This window comes from Aquarana catesbeiana, linkage group LG10 (assembly GCF_042186555.1).
Source record: "Aquarana catesbeiana isolate 2022-GZ linkage group LG10, ASM4218655v1, whole genome shotgun sequence".
NCBI lineage: Eukaryota > Metazoa > Chordata > Amphibia > Anura > Ranidae > Aquarana > Aquarana catesbeiana.
In genome coordinates, this window is record NC_133333.1 from 75,418,522 (window position 1) to 75,440,042 (window position 21,521).

General features: G+C 45.4%; 1 long non-coding RNA gene across 2 annotated transcripts in view; it reads right to left on the minus strand.

The window, feature by feature from the left end:
- Positions 1-7,062: 7,062 nt before the first annotated feature.
- Positions 7,063-21,521, minus strand: part of LOC141110041 (uncharacterized) — a 138,408-nt gene continuing 123,949 nt past the window's right edge. For both annotated transcript variants that reach the window (XR_012236218.1, XR_012236217.1), the window contains exon 3: positions 7,063-7,800. This is a non-coding gene — a long non-coding RNA (uncharacterized lncRNA). The remainder of the gene's footprint in view (positions 7,801-21,521) is intronic.

A 21,521-nucleotide genomic window follows, 5' to 3' on the forward strand; every position in this document is an offset into this window, starting at 1 on the left:
TAAATCAAAGAGTCAATAGGAAAATCACAAGCCTTATTAAAGAAGGCATGACAGTATCTCTCACTTGCCCTAGAAGTCCTGTATGTTTTACATGTCAGAGGATAATAACCCTTTGGTGGAGTTTTATCCCTATTATAAGTGAATGCTGATTGTCCCCACTAGGTGTTCTCTTTCCCACCCCCCCGCCTCCCTCTCCTACCCCAGCCTCCCCCCTTCCCCTCAGCACCCACCCTTGGCCACGTTCTGGCCTCAGACTCACTGGTGGGGATTCTACCCACTCCCACCTGAGACTCTCCAACCTTGGGGTTTGGCTCCGATCGTAACCCCTTCTCCCACCCCTGCTCCCCTTGTACCGGAGGACAGGGGTGGGCCGTGGGTGCTAAGGAGAGCCATTGGGACACCAGTCTCTGACCCTTCACTTTCCAATTCACTAACCCCGCCCTTCCCCACCTCCCGCCCCCTCGCACAGTTCACTATCTTCTCCTTCCTTCTTCAAGCTCTGCTTTTTACTCCAATTAAGTCCGTCGCTCATTTCCTATATGTCCCTTCCATCCCAGCTGTCGATTCTTCTTCCTCCCATCCTGGGATGGCTGGGATCCGCAAGTCTAGCTGGTCACTGAATTCTCGTAGTTCCCCCGGGAACCTTAATCTCCTTGATCTTCCATCTTTTAGACCTATTAGGCACACTGAAAATCCCCAGTTATATTTAATGTTCTGTGTGCGCATTTGCTCCAAGAGGGGTTTTAGAAGGTGTCTCCTAGCAAGTGTTTCTGGGGCCAGATCTGTAAATCTTTGGAGCTCCACCCCCCTATATTTTATGGGGGGTCCTACCCGCATTTTCCCCCATATTTCTGCTTTATCTTCATACAATTGGAATCTGATGATAATGTTTCTTGGCTTATCTTCTGCAATATTTTTGGGCTTTCTAAGCCTATGGACTCTCTCAATACTAAGACCTTTCTCTGCCCCTTTATTCAAAAGGGGGTTAAAAATTGTGCTCATAATTTTTCTCAGATCCTCCCCTCTCTCTTCTGGTAACGCTCAGATTCGCAGATTTTGTCAGCGATTTTGATTTTCTTGGTCTTCTAATTTATATAAAATTTTCCTCTGATCAAGTTGCATTGTTTTCAATATTGCATTTAATTTTCTTAGTTCCTGGGCTTGTTTTTCTGTCGCTCTTCTGTCTCTTCCACTCGTTTCAACAAGTGTCCCATATCAGCGCGTAACATGGAGATTTCTGATTTTATGACATTCTCCAATCTTAGGAACATATCGGTCATCTCTGCTTTCGTTGGAGTTTGATCTGCTGTTTTTCTTTCCTCCATTGTGCTTCTTTCCATTTCACGTCCAATACTTATTTTGTCTCTAGATTGGTCCTGAGTCCCTCCTAGTTTTTTCCCATTATCATTTGCCCTCTCCTGTAGCCCATTCGACTGTTTTCTTAGTACTGGGCTCTTTGGACTTGCCTCCTTTGACATATATTGTTTGATCGTGGTGGTGTTAGTTTTCCCTTTTGGGGTTCTTTGTTCGCTCCCGTTCGTTGTTCTTCCTTTCATGCTGGTTTTTTGTTTGTATTTTTTTGTTTCCCCAGTTTTGTGATCTTTTTGATTATTAATATATAGACTGACCAGGGTATAAACTTGAAAATAAGCCAGCAGGCCCGTTGGAGAAAAAAAAAAGGGATGGGGCTCTGTAGATTTGGCTATTTAATCAGAAGAAATAAAAAAAAAGGACGTTACATAGTTACATAGTTACATAGTAGGTGAGGTTGAAAAAAGACACACGTCCATCAAGTCCAACCTATGTGTGTGATTATGTGTCAGTATTACCTTACATATCCCTGTATGTTGCGGTCATTCAGGTGATTATCTAATAGTTTCTTGAAGCTATCAATGCTCCCCGCTGAGACCACCGCCTGTGGAAGGGAATTCCACATCCTTACCGCTCTTACAGTAAAGAACCCTCTACATAGTTTAAGGTTAAACCTCTTTTCTTCTAATTGTAATGAGTGGCCTCGAGTCTTATTAAACTCTCTTCTGCGAAAAAGTTTTATCCCTATTGTGGGGTCACCAGTACAGTATTTGTAAATTGAAATCATATCCCCTCTCAAGCGTCTCTTCTCCAGAGAGAATAAGTTTACATCCAAAGTCTACATCCCTGACTTCTATTATGAAAAAATTTAATGTGTATACCCCAAACGTTAAATTTGATCGATGTATGTTCTAATACAAAGATTTTCAAGTTAAAGTCTGGTCAATATTGTAGGGGGGTTTTTACAATAATTGTCAGTATTGCTAATTATCTTCATACAGACCAGAGGGCACACTTAAAAATAGAAGTCATCCGAAGGGAGAAGCAATCCGTGGGTACAGATAGTCTTATTTCAGGACTAGGGATGAGCCGAACACCCCCCTGTTCGGTTCGCACCAGAACTTGCGAACAGGCAAAAAATTTGTTCGAACACCGTTAAAGTCTATGGGACATGAACATGAATAATCAAAAGTGCTAATTTTAAAGGCTTATATGCAAGTTATTGTCATAAAAAGTGTTTGGGGACCTGGGTCCTGCCCCAGGGGACATGGATCAATGCAAAAAAAAGTTTTAAAAACGGCCGTTTTTTCGGGAGCAGTGATTTTAATAATGCTTAAAGTGAAACAATAAAAGTGCAATATCCCTTTAAATTTAGTAACTGGGGGTGTCTATAGTATGCCTGTAAAGGGGCGCATGTTTCCCGTGTTTAGAACAGTCTGACAGCAAAATGACATTTCAAAGGAAAAAAAGTCATTTAAAACTACTCTCGGCTATTAATGAATTGCCGGTCCGACAATACACATAAAAGTTCATTGATAAAAACGGCATGGGAATTCCCCACAGGGGAACCCCGAACCAAAATTAAAAAAAAAAAAAAAAAAGACGTGGGGGGTCACCCTGAATTCCATACCAGGCCCTTCAGGTCTGGTATGGATAGTAGGGGAACACCGGCCAAAATTTAAAAAAAAAAAAAAATGGCGTGGGGTCCCCCTCAAAATCTATACCAGACCCTTATCCGAGCACGCAACCTGGCAGGCCTCAGGAAAAGAGGGTGGGACGAGAAAGCGCCCCCCCCCTCCTGAACCGTACCAGGCCATATGCCCTCAATATTCGGAGTAGCCCCCCAAAACACCTTGTCCCCATGTTGATGAGGACAAGGGCTTCATCCCCACAACTCTTGGCTGGTGGTTGTGGGGGTCTGCGGGTGGGGGGGCTTATCAGAATCTGGAAGCCCCCTTTAACAAGGAGACCCCCAGATCCCGGCCCTCCCCCCTGTGTGAAATGGTAAGGGGGTACAAAAGTGCCCCTACCATTTCACAAAAAAACTGTCAAAAATGTTAAAAATAACAAGAGACAGTTTTTGACAATTCCTTTATTCAAATGCTTCTTCTATCTTCTTTCTTCCAACGGCCAAGGGTTGTGGGCATGAGGTCCTTGTCCCCATCAACATGGGGACAAGGTGTTTTGGGGGCTACCCCAAAGCACCCTCCCAATGTTGAGGGCATGTGGCCTGGTACGGTTCAGGAGGGGGGGCACTCTCTCGTCCCCCCCTCTTTTCCTGCGGCCTGCCAGGTTGCGTGCTCGGATAAGGGTCTGGTATGGATTTTTGGAGAGACCACATGCCGTTTCTTTTTTTAAATTTTGGCGCGGGGTTCCCCTTAAAATCCATACCAGACCTGAAGGGTCTGGTATAGATTTTGAGGGGGACCCCACGCCATTTTTTTTTTTTTTTATTTTGGCTGGGGTTCCCCTTAATATCCATACCAGACCTGAAGGGCCTAGTATGGAATTTAGGGGGACCCCCACGTCATTTTTTTTTTACATTTTGGTTCGGGGTTCCCCTGTGGGGAATTTCCATGCTGTTTTTATCAATGAACTTTTGTGTGTATTGTCGGACCAGCAATTCATTAATAGCCGCGAGTAGTTTTAATTACTTTTTTTCCTTTGAAATTTTGCTGTCAGACTGTTCTAAACACGGGAAATATGCGCCCCTTTACAAGCATACTATAGACACCCCCCCAGGTATGAAATTTAAAGGGATATTACACTTTTATTGTTTCACTTTAAGCATTATTAAAATCAATGCTCCCGAAAAAAACCTGCCTTTTTTAAAACTTTTTTTTGCATTGATCCATGTCCCCTGGGGCAGGACCCAGGTCCCCAAACACTTTTTATGACAATACCATGAATATAAGCCTTTAAAATTAGCACTTGATTTCTCCATAGACTTTTAAAGTCTATGGAGAAATCATTAATGGAGCAATTAATGGAGCAATTCATTAATAGCCGCGAGTAGTTTTAATTACTTTTTTTCCTTTGAAATTTTGCTGTCAGACTGTTCTAAACACGGGAAATATGCGCCCCTTTACAAGCATACTATAGACACCCCCCCAGGTATGAAATTTAAAGGGATATTACACTTTTATTGTTTCACTTTAAGCATTATTAAAATCAATGCTCCCGAAAAAAACCTGCCTTTTTTAAAACTTTTTTTTGCATTGATCCATGTCCCCTGGGGCAGGACCCAGGTCCCCAAACACTTTTTATGACAATACCATGAATATAAGCCTTTAAAATTAGCACTTGATTTCTCCATAGACTTTTAAAGGGTGTTCCGCGGCATTCGAATTTGGCGCGAACACCCCAAATTGTTCGCTGTTCGGCGAACAGCCGATGTTCGAGTCGAACATGAGTTCGACTCGAACTCAAAGCTCATTCCTATTCAGAACCAAATTCATGTAATGTGGGGGTGTCTCCTCATAGCAGATAGTCTTATTTCAGGAACAGTGGCACAGTGGTGTAGTGGTTAGCACTCTCACCTAGCAGTAAAAAGGGTCGCTGGTTCGAATCCCAACCACGACACTACTTGTCTGGAGTTTGCATGTTCTCCCTGTGCCTGCGTGGGTTTCCTCTGGGTACTCCGGTTTCCTCCCACACTCCAAAGACATGCTGGTAGGTTAATTGGCTTCTGTCCAAAATTGGCCCTAGTGTATGAATGTGGGTTGGGGGCCTTGGATTGTGGGCTCCTTGAGGGTAGGGACCAATGTGAGTGTGCGATGTATGTGTAAATTGATAGCGCTATATGGGTACCTTAAATAAATAATAATATAATAGATGAGCATCTTAATGAGATGCAGTGTACAGGGATAAGGATAATTGTAGACACGCACACTCACTCAGGTTGAACTGGATGGACTGGTGTCTTTATTCAACTTTAGTAACTATGTAACTATGTAAATTCATGTAATGCGGGGGTGTCTTCCCATAGCAGATGTAAAAGGGAAAAGACAGACAGCATACAAGCGTAAAGATAGTTCTTATAATCAGCTAGCACATCAGTTGCTATTTCAAATAGCAATATAGTTCAACCTGTCTGTAAGGCCAATATATATTTAGGCCTTTTCCTCCTCCTGTTCCATAGTTTGGTTTTGACCAGCGTATTGCTGCAACGCTGTAGAGTTAGAGCAGATATGACTTGAAGAGTTTTATAAGAAATCTTTGCAGAAAAATGAAAAGTAAAACAATGTATACAGCAGCCTAGCGCTATAACGAACTCCACTTCTACCCAGCCAATAGGAATGCACCAGGAACAATCAAATCTGGTCTCGGACAGTTCCAAACAATAATAGGCTCTTTCCCCACAGCTCTATGGGCTAGCAAGTATATGCAGAGACCACCACAGCGTGGGGATACTGTGAGCAAAGCATGTGAGCTATTATTACCGGTGACTAGCAGCAGGGCTGGTAAGAACAAGTGCAGTTCACTCAATATGGGGAAGCCGGTATCTGTTCTGACAATTTACACTTTTTTCTTCATACAGTTTGTATTAGACACCACAGTACCTCCATATCTTCTTTGTCTGCTGTTTGCTCACCCTGCTGAGCTGGTTCCTCCTGGCGTCCCCCCGTGGTGCCCGGTGTAGGAGTAAATGTAGAGCTACTCCTGTTTTCCTGGATTTGGTCAGCGCAATCCTGGGGTTCTCTGTGCTGCTGCCTGTGCAGTACTTCTGCTCTCAGCCGTCTAGGCACTGGCAGTTCCGTGCAAGGAAGCCGAGGGGGGGGTTGCGAGGCTCACTCCAGCGCTACTCTGCCCGCTGTTGGTCGGTTCTGTGCTCGCCGGGCCACCTGACCAACAAGATGGACACAGTGGGCAAACTCCGGCATGTGCAGGGTCTTCATTTGTGGTGCTCCCCCGCCTCACACACAGTGGGAACGACACAGCATCTCTCCTGGCTCCCCCCTCACGCTCACTCCAGTGGCACTTTTGGGCCCCTCCCGAGGGAATGTCACTTCCTCACATCCGCATCCTCTGTAAACAGCCATCTTATTTAAGCTGAGAGTGGCTGACATGCGGCACTTCCAAGGGACAGCTGTGGGACACAGAGCAGGCTCTGAAAACCTTTCACTTTCAGCAGTTCATTCCTTCTTACCAGGGTCACGTGAGTCACCAGATGTTGGTTAGCATACTAAAGAGCTTAGCAGGATTGTTGCATAGGGGCTTGGTGAGCCTTTTAAAGGGTCTGATGTCGGACGAGAAGATCGGAGGAAGATAGAGGAAGAAATGGGAGAAGAACAAGATGGAGGAAAAAGAAGAACACCGAAGGAAGACCAGAAGAAGATGGAAGAAGAAGCGGGGAAAGAAGAGGACATTAATAAAGGAATTGTCAAAAACCGTCTATTGTCTAACATTTTTGACACTTTTTTGTAAAATGGTAGGGGTAAATTTGCACCCCATTACCAATTAACAAAGGGGGGGGTGGGATCTGGGGGTCCCCTTGTTAAAGGGGGCTTCCACATTCCGATAAGCCCCCCGCCCGCAGACCCCAACAACCACTGGGCAAGGGTTGTGGGGATGAGGCCCTTGTCCCCATCAACATGGGAACAAGGTGCTTTGGGGGGCTACCCCAAAGCACCCTCCCCATATTGAGGGCATGTGGCCTGGTACGGTTCAGGAGGGGGGGCACTCTCATCCCCCCCCTCTTTTCCTGCGGCCTGCCAGGTTGCATGCTCGGATAAGAGTCTGGTATAGATTTTTGGGGGGACCCCCGCGCCATTTATTTTTTAAAATTTTGGCACGGGTTTCCCCTTAATATCCATACCAGACCTGAAGGGCCTGGTATGGAATTTGGGGGGACCCCCACGCATTTTTTTTTTAAATTTTGGTTCAGGGTTCCCCTGTGGGGGAATCTCATGCTGTTTTTTTCAATGGCTTTAATGTGTATTGTCGGGACCGACAATTCATTATAGCCGCGAGTAGTTTTAAATAACTTTTTTTCCTTTAAATATGTCATTTTGCTCTCAGACTGTTCTAAACACGGGAAACATGCACCACTTTACATGCATACTATAGACACCCCCCAGGTATGAAATTTAAAGGAATATTACATTTTTATTGTTTCACTTTAAGCATTATTAAAATAACCTCTCCCGAAAAAACGGCTTTAAAATTAGCACTTTTGATTTCTCCCATAGACTTTTAAAGGGTGTTCCGCGGCTTTCAAATTTGCCGTGAACACCCAAAATTGTTCGCTATTTGGCAAACAGCCAATGTTTGAGTCAAAATCATGGCTCAGTTGACAGTTTGTAAAGAAAGTCCCAGATGAAAGTCTCTTGTCTTCTTGGTCATAAGCAAATGCTCAGATGAAAGTCCACTCCAATTCAGTCACCATCAGGAAATCATCCGCATCTTCCTTAGGCATTCTTCTGGTCTGCCTCCTCCCATCCAGCATGGTCATCTGCTCTACCTGCTCCACCTCTCAATGCTCAATACCTGAAAAGAGTAAGAGACAAAGCAGATTATATGTTCCTTCCATCTGTGCCAAAAACATAGCTCACATTTCTCTATCTGCCCATTTCTAACTATTTCTTAAACTATTGTAGGGTGCCCACTGTTGCCTTGAAACACTTTCACGGAAAGGCATTGACTTCTAATGTAACGAATAAACTTGCATGTCTCTCCGTGCTGTCCTGGGAAGCACACAGGCCTGCTGTTGTCCAGTCTTCACAGCATGGCACATTTTTGCAAAATGCCCCATTTTATGGCAACAGAAACACTGAATCAACCATTCCCAACCATTTGCTTCCACAAGCTTGCTTAAACAATGCTGGTGTAGGAATCCCATCTATTTCCTCTCTAGGGACCCCCACCTTAAGTAAATCAAAACACATGTGTCTCCTGGAGATCATAGGCCTTGCCTTCCTTGTATCTGAATCAACTCTGTCATTTGAGCTGATCAAATCCTCTGCTTCCCGGTTATGAGAAGTAACAGTAGCACATGTCCTACTTCTGCTTACAGGCTTTGGGCCTTTGTCTTTTGTTAGAGCATCATTAGACTTGTTCATGAGGGCTGTACACCGCTCATTCAAATCTTCAGCTCGGCCTACAGGGGTTTGAACACACTTCGAAGCCACTGCAGGTTTAACTTTGATTACCCTCCTTTCTAAATCTTTTGCCTTGCTTGCAGTTTCTTCCAAACACTTGGATGCTACTGTAAGCAGCTCCTTCAGTAAATCTCTTTCTAACTCTGCCTTTTCCCTCTTTTCAGATTCAATAGAGCATGCAAGAAGTGCAGACCAAACACAGCAACTGCCCCCATCTCTCCCTTACTGAACCCAAAACTTTTGAGACTAAAATCTGAGGAAAGATCAGAGACTCCATCCCCCAAGCTCTGTTCAAAGGAGAAGCATATCCAGCCAGCTCCTTTGCAACAGACATCCACTGACTATTTCTGGCCCAGATAGGAAGGTTGCACGCCTTCAAGTCCTCCTGGACACAAGTAACCTTTGCAGCCTAATGGCGCGTACACACGAGCGGACTCTCCGTCAGAAAAAGTCTGACGGAAGCTTTTCATCATATATACCGATCGTGTGTAGGCCTCAGACTTTTTTTTCCGAAAAATCTGACGCACCTAGAAATGGAACATGTTCTAAATCTTTCCAACGGACCCAATTCCTATCGGGAAAACTGATCATCTGTACGCTGGTCCGACGGACCAAAAAAAGACGTATGCTCTGAAGCAAGTACAAGATGGAAGCTATTGGCTACTGAACTTCCTTTTAGTCCCTTCATAAGTGTTGTACGTCACCGCGTTCTGGACGGTCGGACTTTGGGTTGACCATGTGTAGGCAAGACCGCTTGAATGGAATTCCGTCAGAGTTCCATCAGAGAAACCATCGGAGTTTATTACAACGGCTAAACCAGTCATGTGTACGCAGCATTACTCTTCCTAAACAGTGTACGCAGCATCTTCCCCCAGCACAAGCAACAAAACACACCACAGAAAACAGATCTGCTTCAGTTGAAATTTTAGCACAAATCCAGGTCACGAGCCCCCATTGTAACGCTTTCCAACTATCTATTAAAATTCTTGTGGTAAAACCAAGGAAGCTTATACTTCTGAAGTGTATCAATGCTTTACCAAACAGGGAAAAAATCTGCACATACAAACTGTAGGATGCACAATACAACACAACTTATAGCTTACATTAAGTAAACTAAACAGTTACTCAACTTTGGGGTCAAGATTAGGGATGAGCTTCGAGTTTGAGTCGAACCCATGTTCGACCGTTCGTCGAATTGCGAAAGATATGGGCCGTTCGCGCCAAATTCGAGTGGCGCGTCACGGTCCATAATTCACTGCGGCATCGCAGTGCATTGCTGGCTGATGATTAGCCAAGCATGCACTATGACCCGCATGCTTGGCCAATCACAGCACCGTCTGTATAGAGAGTCGTAATTGGCCAATTATGGTTTAAGGGGTTTAGTACACGTCCCACACTATATAAGGAGAGAGAGAGAGAGAGAGAGAGAGGGGGAGAGAGAGAGAGAGGGGGAGAGAGGGGGAGAGAGGGGGAGAGAGAGAGGAGAGAGAGAGGAGAGAGAGAGGAGAGAGAGAGGAGAGAGAGAGGAGAGAGAGAGGAGAGAGGGGAGAGAGAGGAGAGAGAGAGAGGAGAGAGAGAGAGAGGAGAGAGAGAGAGAGGAGAGAGAGAGAGAGGAGAGAGAGAGAGAGGAGAGAGAGAGAGAGGAGAGAGAGGGAGAGGGAGAGGGAGAGAGAGAGAGAGGAGAGGGAGAGAGAGGAGAGGGAGAGAGAGAGGAGAGGGAGAGAGAGAGGAGAGAGAGAGAGAGAGGAGAGAGAGGAGAGAGAGAGAGGAGAGAGAGATTTGATTTAAGTTAGAGTAGGCAGGCGAGTCAGTTAGCTGCACTTACAGTGTGTGTGTGTATATATATACACACATATATACACACACACACACACATATCCTAGGTGTTGTGTGTGTGTGTAATACATATTATACACATACACACTGTATTCAGTTTAGCTAGATCCGTTCCTGTTATTCTCTTCCTACTGACAGGCAGGTGTTTTTACAGTATTTACAGCTACCTGAAGAAAATTGCTGATGTTCTTCTGATCCTATTAGTCCTATTGGCTACAGTATTTACAGTTAGTGCAGTGCATCCTCTGCACAGTGTGCACCTAAAGCTACCTGAAGAAAATTGGTAGTGTTCTTCTGATCCTATTAGTACTGCAGGCAGCTGCAGTATTTACAAGTTATTGTAGTGCGTCCTGTGCATAGTGTGTACCTAAAGCTACCTGAAGAAAATTGGTGGTGTTCTTCTGATCCTATTAGTACCGCAGGCAGCTGCAGTATTTGCAAGTTAGTGTAGTGCGTCCTCTGCACAGTGTGCACCTAAAGCTACCTGAAGAAAATTGGTGGTGTTCTTCTGATCCTTTTAGTACCACAGGCAGCTGCAGTATTTACAAAATAGTGTAGTGCGTCCACTGCATAGTGTGCACCTAAAGCTACCTGAAGAAAATTGGTGGTGTTCTTCTGATCCTAGTACTACAGGCAGGCAGCTGCAGTATTTACAGTTAGTGTAATGTGTCCTCTGCACAGTGTGCACCTAAAGCTACCTGAAGACAATTGCTGTTCTGCTCCTATTAATACCACAGGCAGGCAGCTACAGTATTTACAGTTAGTGTACTGTGTCCTCTGCACAGTGTGCACCTAAATCTACCTGAAGAAAATTGGTGGTGTTCTTTTGATCCTATTGGTACCACAGGCAGGCAGTTGATTCTGCTAGCTGCAGTATAATATATATATGTGTATGTGTATGTGTATGTGTGTGTGTATGTGTGCGTGTGCGTGTGCGTGTGCGTGTGCGTGTGTATATATATATATATATATATATATATATATATATATATATATATACACACACACACATACACACATACATACACACATCCCAGCTTTGTTCAGCTACATCTCACTGCAGGCCATTAGTATGTCTGGAAGGCCAACAAGGAGAGGCAGACAGTCACAAGCCAATAAAAGAGGGCAAGCAGGCTCTGTGTCTAGAGGCAACAGTGCTGCTCATGGAAACGGTGCATCCTCATCAGCACGTGGCCGTCGGACACGCTTGTCTTTTTTCAGCAGCTGGCCGTGTTGAGCCGCAAAATTCGGAAGACTTGGTAGAGTGGATGACCAAGCCGTCCTCATCCTCCTCATTCTCTCTCACCCAGGCTCAAGGTACTTTCTCTGGCAAAGCAGCTGCCAACGTGGCCCTCCAGGGGCCAGCTTAAGGGCAGCACACCGACTGCATCACACCGCAGAGCTCCGCATGTGCAGGGCAAGTTCTTTGGTGTGTGCCTTTTTTGAGACAAGTGCATCAGATCCCACCGCTGCTATTTGCAACATATGTCTCAAGCGTATCTCACGTGACCAAAACATCACCCACTTGGGCACCACATGCTTGACCAGACGTATGTCGACCTGCCATGCAGTTCGTTGGAAAGCGTACCTAAAAGACTGTTATATTCTTAATATCTAAATTTTAATTGGCTTTATTAAAAAGAATATGCATTTTCCATAATTGTGTGAATGATAAGACTTTGAGCTAATGATATTCAGATGGCGACTCATTGACTCAGAATGCAGGTCAAGACCCTGTCAGAATTTGATGGATTTTGTAAATAATATATGTATGGTTTCAAAATATTCCTATGTAACATATACTCTGTTTGATATATGCGTTTATGTTTTAAATGGTCTGATGTATAGTCTGAACGTCTATCTCACACATATCTTGTTTCATGAAGAGAGGGTTTGTGTAAGAGAGACCAGATGTTGCTCTCTGTTAGCCCCCACTCTTAGGAAGGAGGAGAAAGGGGAGTGTATAGGAGGGATTTGTGTTTGGGCGCGAATTTGAAAGACTGGGTTCATATAATCACAAGGAATCCAGTCTTCTGTCTCTCTTTGTTACATCTCCTGCTTCTTTCTTACATCTCCTGCTTCTAAGCTACACATACTTCTTCAAGACACACAGCATTTCTTCCAGGACACAAGAAGTTAAACGGCCATCTTTAAAACGCCAAGACAAAGGGAAAGCACATGTCTAATGACTTTAAGAACTCTTTTCAGATTTTTGAAACAAATGAACTAAATTTGAACATTTTTTGCATATATGAAACAACGCTAATTCTGAATATGAACGTACTATTTTTGTAAGTATTTTCCAAGTTTGTGTGTACAATAAAACACACAGTTTGATTTAAGCTGACTCAAGCAGAAATAATTCCAAAATTCGTCTCACGAGAAATCATCATTATTGAAGGCTTTTTATACAATATTAAGCCCTTTATTTCAAAGACCCACACCAAAGAACAAAGCGGACCTCTCCTTGCTTCTCATCAGCTGGGATCTCCAACCCCACTATACATTCAGTCCTCTCTGAAACCTGCACTGAGAGGAATGAAGGTGTAGAATTAGGTGTGTCACGGCCGAGTACTTGCGGGCTATCTGTACACCGACGTCAGATTGTACCAGGCAAATTTCCCTGCCCCAGCTGCTGTACCGCCGAAAGAAGTTCGCTCCCAGCCATCCACATGCCCAGCGGTTGAATGCTAGCTTGGCAAAATTGCTAGCACTTCAACTGCTAGCTTTTCAGTTGGTAGACTCTGCCCCTTTCCGTGAGTTGGTGGAATGTGCGGTTCCTCAGTGGCAGATTCCCAAACGCCACCTTTTCTCATGGAAGGCGATTCCGGCTCTCTACCGTCATGTGGAAGACAATGTCTTGGCCTCGCTGGACAGGGCGGTCAGCGGTAAAGTGCATATTACCGCTGACTCATGGTCCAGCAGGCATGGACAGGGACGTTACTTATCTTTCACCACACACTGGTTGACTCTTCTGGCAGCTGGGATGGATGCAGGACAGGGTGCAGTAGTGTTGGAGGTTGTTCCGCCACCACGCCTCCAAAATTCTACTAGTGGTGATTCTGCCACACCTCTCTCCTCCACCCCCTCCTCTTCTTCTTCCTCCATGGCCTCTTCCTGTGCTGATTTGTCCTCGGAACCAGCGGTGCTCCGTAGGCGTTCAAGGGGCTACGCAAGCATGCAGGCGAAAAGATGCCATGCAGTGCTTGAGCTGGTGTGCTTGGGGGACAGGAGCCACACTGGGGCAGAGATTCTGTCAGCTCTGCATGGGCAGGTTCAGAGGTGGTTAACGCCATGCCAGCTTAAGGCAGGTATGGTGACTATGGCACCAGGACAGGGTCAGGGGACCTTGGTTTGTTTTCCCCACGCCAGTGGGCTATGATCAGAGATGCATGCACTGTTCTGTCACCATTTGAGGAAGCCACAAGGATGGTGAGCAGTGGCCGTGCATGCATCAGTGACACGGTCCCTCTTCTCCACCTGTTGGAGGACACGCTGCATGGAATAATGGACAGGGCACTTGAGGCAGAACAGAGGGAGGAAGAGGAGGACTTCCTTACCTCTCAAGGCCCCCTATATCCAGACAGTGTTCCTGCCAATCACACAGGAGGAGGAGGATTGTGTCAGCATGGAGGTGGAGCCTGGCACTCAGCATCAGCAGCAGTTTTCAAGGGATCATTTACAGTCCGAAGAAACCCATGGACTTGTACGTGGCTGCGGATTATGTCATCCTTAGTGACCCAGAGGACTCTGGACCAAATGCCTCAGCAAACCTACGCTGCATGGCCTCCCTGATCCTGCAAAGCCTGCGGAAGGATCCTCGTATTCATGGTATCAAGGGGAGGGATGATTACTGGCTGGCAACCCTCCTCGATCCACCTTACAAGGGTAAGGTTGTGGACCTTATCTTGCCGTCGCAGAGGGAGCAGAGGATGAAACATCTTCGGGAGGCGTTGCAGAAAGGTTTGTGCAATGCGTTTCCAGAGCCTGGGAGGTTACAATTTCCTGGTCCTCCTGGACAACGTGTTGCTGTGGCTTCGGTCAGTCACAGAAGGAGCGGTGGAGAAGGTGGCCGTCTGACCGATGCGTTCAGACAATTTTTTAGTCCGCAGCCCCAAGGTCTGATCGATTCCAGCAACCATCGCCAGCGTCTGATTCACATGGTGCAGGATTACCTAGGGGCAAGATCAGACTTGGACACCTTTCCCACCAAAAATCCTCTGGGTTACTGGGTCTTGAGGATGGATCACTAGCCAGAGCTTGCACAGTATGCAGTTGAGCTACTGGCCTGTCCGGCATCCAGCGTTCTTTCGGAACGCACATTCAGTGCTGCTGGAGGCTTTGTAACCGATCACAGGGTGCGCCTGTCCACCGAATCGGTCGATCGGCTGACCTTCAAAAAAATTAATCGGTCTTGGATTACCAGCTACCAAGCACCTGATGCTGATGTAACCGATTGATTTTTTTTTTTAATGTGAGATCCCTTCAAGACTGCCTATGCTGATGCGGATTTACTATCCTGTTATGCTGAGTCACAATCCTCTTCCTCCTCAATTTTCATGCTGACAGCTTGTAAGAACATTTTTGGTTCTGGGCACCACCACCAGTGGCCAAGGCCCAATTTTTCTGCCCCTTTTTAACAGGGCCGTGTAATTAAACCTTTTGATGCAATACTTTGCAGCAGGGCTCATTCCTGCGCTCCAACTATAGTATCTGTGAGGGCTCGCAGTGTTGTGGCACCAGCACCAGTGCCCAAGGCCCAAATTTTCAGCCCCTGTGCGTATAATTACAATATTTGATGCAATACTTTGCAGCAGGGCTCATTCCTGCGCTCCAACTATAGCATCTGTGAGGGCTTGCAGTGTTGTGGCACCAATGCCTAAGGCCCAATTTTTCTGCCCATGTTCAACAGGGATATGTAATTACGATTCTTGATCTAATATTTCACAGCAGGGCCCATTCCTGCACCCACCAAGAGTAACTAAGGGCTTACAGTGTTGTGGCAACACCACCACCAAAGGCCCAATTTTTCTGCCCCTGTTCAACAATGGCATGTAATTACAATTCTTGATCTAATATTTCACAGCAGGGCCCATTCCTGCGCCCACCAAGAGTAACTGTGAGGGCTTACAGTGTTGTGGCAACACCAACACCTAAGGCCCCAATTTCTGCAGAGTATATAGGGCAGGCCCCTACTTTCAAACATCCAACTTACAAACGACTCCTAGTTTCAAACGGAAGGAGACAAAAGGAAGTGAGATGAAATCTACCCCTAGGAAGGGAAATTCTCTCCTGTAAGAGTTAATATGGGTAAAACATGTCTCCTCTTCACTGATGCTTTATCACAATCCTTGTTTCACTAAAAACCCCAAGTTTTCAAAAAAACATTTGTCATTGGGACAGAAAGTGAGGTGAAATCTTTTGAAGAGGTGCACAGACAGCAAAACAAATGTTACAGGGGTGATAACCCTTCCCTATGTTTTCCAAAAAGCTTAAAAATAGATTTTTTTGGCTGGAACTACACTTTAAAAATGTACCAGTTCAAAATTACAAACAGATTCTACTTAACAACAAACCTACAGTCCCGGTCTTGTTTGCACCGCCTGTATACTGCTGTTCAGAGTATATATGGCCTGGGGGCCCCACGCCTTTCCTTTTTTTAAATTTGGGTGCGGGGTTCCACAGGGCCTGGTAATGGACTGGGGGGTGGGGGGTACCCATGCCGTTTGTCTCACTGATTTTAATCCATATTGCCGGGATCCGACATTACATTAAAGCCGCGAGCAGTTTTAAATGAGTTTTATTCCTTTAAAAATGTAATTTTGTGCAGGGACTGTTCTAAGCACGGGAAACACATGCCACTTTACAGGCATACTATAGACACCCCCCAGGTATGATATTTAAAGGAATATTTCACTTTTTTTTTTCACTTTAAGCAGCATTAAAAATTTACTGCTCCCGAAAAACGGACGTTTTTAAAACTTTTTTTTGCATTGATACATGTCCCCTGGGGCAGGACCCAGGTCCCCAAACCTTTTTTAGGACAATAACTTGCATATTAGCCTTTAAAATGAGCACTTCTGATTTCGAACGTTCGAGTCCCATAGACTTTAATGGGGTTATAAAGTTCGCACGAACTTTCAGTCCGTTCGCAGGTTCTGGTGCAAACCGAACCGGGGGGTGTTCGGCTCATCCCTAGTCAAGATGTCCTTCATAATTCCTTGCTCAGAGTCCAACTTACAAAAGCGTCTCCAAAGTTATCCAGCTTCCGGCAGCCATGTCTTCCTCTTTGCCCTCCTAAACACTACTCTTGTCCGAACTAATGTTTCTTACAAACGCTCCCCAAGCCCCTCCCACCCATTTCCTGCATACACCAACTTCCTGAAAAAGCACATCCTGTCTCAGTTATTTACATATCGATGGAGGGGGAAGGGTCTTTGTAAACATATGCTGGTACTAAACCTAGCTCTATATTATTGCAATAAAGTCACTATACAAATGGTCATAGCAACACAACCTGGAAGGCCAATTCTCAGCCACCAGCAGATGTGCCCAGGGGAATGATCTCTACACCCGAACGTGTTGCTGAAAATCTGCCAGTGTTGGGGATGGCCAGCAGTCAATCTATTGGCATCCAGGTTCAACAAAAAGGTACAGAAGTTTGTGTCCCGAACAAGGGATCTCTGGCAATCGGAGCAGATGCTCTAGTAGTTCCATGGAACCAGTTCTCCCTGGTTTATGCTTTCCCCCGATCCCTCTTCTTCCACATTTGTTGTGCAGAAGTTGGAGGGGGGGTTCCAGTAATCCCGGTGGCACCAGCCTGGCCCAGAAGGCACTGGTTTCCAGAGATCGTGAGATTAGCAATAGATGGGCTGTGGACGCTTCTGCACCGCCCCGATCTACTGTCTCAAGGTCCTATATTCCACCCCAATTTACAGTCTCTAAATTTGACAGCATGGCTTTTGAAGCCAGGGTGTTAAAGGATCCTGGCATCTTGGGACCGGTGGTGTCTACCCTAGTGAATGTCAGAAAAACGGTCACTAGGAAGATCTATTATAAAAGGTCTGGAAGACTTCTATTGCTTGGTGTGAAGCCAGAAAATGGCATCCTTGGAAATATGTGATTGGGAGAATTCTATCTATTCTACAGTCAGCTGTGGAAATCAGATTGTCTTTGAGTACAATCAGGGGTCAGATTTTGGCCTTGTCAATATTCTTCCAAAGGCCCTTAGCCTCCCAATCACTGATCCGAACCTTTAAGCAGGGGGTAACTCGTTTGCTTCCCCCCGTTAGGTCACCTATGTGTCCTTGGGACATAAATTTTATGCTTTCTGTGTTACAGAAACAACCATTTGAGCCTATCAAGAAAATTCCATTAGTCTTGCTGTCATGCAAGCTTGCCTTCCTTATGGCCATCACCTCGGCTAGAAGGGTATCGGAGTTGGCGGCCCTTTCATGCAGGGAGCCATACTTGATCCTTCACCATAACAGGGTCCTTTTTTGTTTTACCAGAAGGACCCATAAAGGGGCAGGCAGCTTCCAAAGCTTTCATTGCCAATCAGGTCCAACAGTTGGTCATTCAGGCCTATGGCCTGAAAAATAGGGCTCCTCCCTTTAGGGTGAGAGCTCATTCTTCCGGGGGTGTAGGAGCCCCCTGGGCTTTTTGCTATCAGGTATCTGTGGCTCAGATTTGTAAAGCTGCTACCTGGTCTTCAGTGCATACGTTCACAAAATTTTATCATGTGGATGTTTGAGCAGCCGAGGATTCAGCTTTCGGACACAGTGTACTGCGGGCTGCCATATAGGTCTGATGGCTATTGTTTTGGTGGGGTGTCTCTCTTCCCCTCAAGGCTATTGCTCTGGGACGTTCCAGTAGGTAATGAATATTAGCCTAACTCTGTGTCCCGTGATGTATGATAAAAAAAAAAATAGGATTTACCTGTAAAATCCATTTTTTTGAGTACATCACGGGACACAGAGGTCCCTCCCCTCTTTGTGAGGATTAAGTGCTTGCTACAAAACTAAAGTACTTCCTGTATGGGAGGGGTTATAAAGGGGATCACTTCCTGTCTAAAGAACTTTGGTCTGCCAGTGTCCATTCACCTGAAGATGAAGTATAACACAGTAGGTAATGAATATTAGCCTAACTCTGTGTCCCATGATGTACTCAAAGAAAAGTATTTTACAGGCAATTATGACGAAAAAATCCTATTTTCGTGAAGAGTCAAATATATCTAGTTGATCCTGTTTTCAGCTGTCCCTCCCATCTTCTCTGTCCCCCCACTGCAACCTGAGATTATGTCGACCAGCTGGTGTCCTGGCAAAGGACACATGGCATCTGGCAGCAGGTGACAGTGGGAAATATCATGTCGCATCTGGCAGCAGGTGATGGTGGCGAATGCCACGTGGCATCTAGCAGCAGGTGAAGGTGGCAAGTGACATGCTGCATCTGGCAGCAGGTGATGGTGGTAAGTGACATGCTGCATCTGGCAGCAGGTGATGGTGGTAAGTGACATGTTGCATCTGGCAGCAGGTGACGATGGCAAGGGACACGCTGCATCTAGCAGCAGGTGATGTGGTGAAGGACACATGGCATCTGGCAGCAGGTGACGGTGGCAAATGACAGGTGGTATCTGGCAACAAGGGTGTAGGAAACTCCTGGGCTTTTCGCTATCAGGTATCTGTGGCTCAAATTTGTAAAGCTGCTACCTGGTCTTCAGTGCATACGTTCACAAAATTTTATCATGTGGATGTTTGAGCAGCCGAGGATTCAGCTTTCGGCCACATGCCATGCGGGCTGCCATATAGGTCTGATGGCTATTGTTTTGGCGAAAAAAAAGAGGGAGGAGCGCCTCTAAGTAAAATGCTTTATTCAATGTGATAAAAGGAAAAATAGCCACTTACATATCAGCAAAGAACAAGGCTCTCCACAAATCGGTAACTGATGGTGGACTGCAGATGGAGCACAAGCTGGGGAGGTGTCGCTAGTCCGTGGCCGTAATGAGGGCGAAGACCCGGGCCGAGAACAGCCGCTCATACAGAGAGGGAGAGGACAGCTCGCAAAGCCAGAGTATGACGTCAGCCAGGTGAAGGAGACACAACGCGTTTCAGTGCATGCGCAACGGCCACAAGGCGCATTCGCTCTCCTTTCTCAAGTGTGATGGCAGAGAATAGATGGGAAAGCATTTATGTGTGTGCGTCGGCTGCAAAACACGCAGCTGGCTAGAAAAGGGGAGCTCTATATGTGGCATTAATAAAAACAAGGCATTGCACAATATAATTGGGACACATAACTACAAAATTGGATAAGGCATGAATGGCAATAACAGTTAAGAATTAAAATAGAAATAAAAAAATGATAAATTATTAATAAAAATCCAACTGACCTACCCTAAAAATAGATATGAAAATGAGACTAAAAATAATAAACATGCTTGCGGCTGTAATGTATTGCTGGTGTTCTGTCAAATAATGCCTCCCGTTGAAAAATGCCACTGCAGCGTCACATATGGCGACCCATCACATTTTGCTACCTGCTGGAGTGCGCATGCGCGCCGCTGCCTTATGCATTTCAACACTTTTACGACACACTAAAACCGTCAGATAGTGTGACGGAACTGACGTTGAACTGCGCTTGTGCAGTTATTAAATGGCTCTACCCCTAAGTCCAGGTTCAAGCCCCACCATCCAAGTGGACATAGACTTAGAATATAATTATGCCGAGCAAAGCTAAGCCGTGCCCGAAGCGTGGCGAGCGAAGAGAGCCTGCGAGGGGCCCTGTTGCAAAGTGCTGTCTTACAATGAATAATTATACAGTGTGCTGTTTTGTCGTAAAAGTGTTGGAACGCATATGGCGGTGTCGCGCATGCGCACTCCAGCAGGTAGCGAATTGTGATGTGACGCTGCACCACCGATGCATGTGCAGTATGCAACGTCACTCCAGCTGATATCTTGATCAGCTGGCAGGACCTGAGCACAGCGCATGCGCAGATCTTCCAGGGCATGCTATGCTAACATCGGAGGGAGAACTGCGTGGCGTGTTTTGTGTGTGTTACAGGGAGGCTTCAGTGTGTTGAACTGTGGGTTTTGCCTGTGTCTAAAGTCTTATTGCAACACACATAAAACCCACTTTTTAACACACTGAAGCCGCCCTGCAACACACACAAAACACGCCCCGTAGCAGGAGGGCTTAATCTGACAATTACATTCTCCCTCTGTTGTTTGCATAGCATCGGATAATGCCACGGACGTAATGCACATGCGCTATGTTCAGATCAACATATCAGCTAGAGTGACGTTCCATACTGCACATGCGCAGACCCATGGGAGGCCCTTTTCAACAGGACACAGACTCCCGGCAATATAGATGAAAAATCTATGAAAAAAAAACAGTGTGGGGTCTCCCCCCCCCCCTCCAGTCCATACAATGCCCTTTGGGTCTGGTATGATTTTATGTAGAAGTCCACGCCAAAAAAAAAAAAAAAAAAATTGGCGTGGGGCGCTCCCAAATCCATACAAGACCCTTATACAACCCCTGGCAAAAATTATGGAATCACCAGTCCCTGAGGATGTTCCTTCAGTTGTTTATTGTTGTAGAAAAAAAAAGCAGATCACAGACATGGCCAAAAACTAAAGGAATTTCAAATGGCAACTTTCTGGCTTTAAGAAACACTAAAAAAAAAAAACCAAGAAAAATAATTGGAGGTGGCCAGTAACAGTTAGATTTATAGAACAAGCACAGGGAATAAATTATGGAATCACTCAATTCTGAGGAAAAAATTATGGAATCTCCCTGTAAATTTTCATTACAAACACTAACACCTGCAACAGATTAAATCTGCTTGTTAGTATGTAGGTAAAGAGGGTAAATCATCACGCAGTGTTGCACAAGATGTTGGTTGTTCAGTCGGCTGTGTCTAAAACATGGACCAAATACAAACAACATGGGAAGGTGATTAAAGGCAAGCATACTGCTAGACCAAGGAAGACATCAAAGCGTCAAGACAGAAAACTTAAAGCAATATGCCTTGAAAACAGAAAATGTACAACAAAACAAATGGGAGGAAAATGGAGTCAACATCTGTGACCGAACTGTAAGAAACCGCCTAAAGGAAATGGGATTTACATACAGAAAAGCTAAAAGAAAGCCATCTCTAACACCTAAACACAAAAAAACAAGGTTACAATGGGCTAAAGAAAGGCAATCGTGGACTGTGGATGAAAGTCATATTCAGTGATGAATCTCGAAACTGCATTGGGCAAGGTGATGATGCTG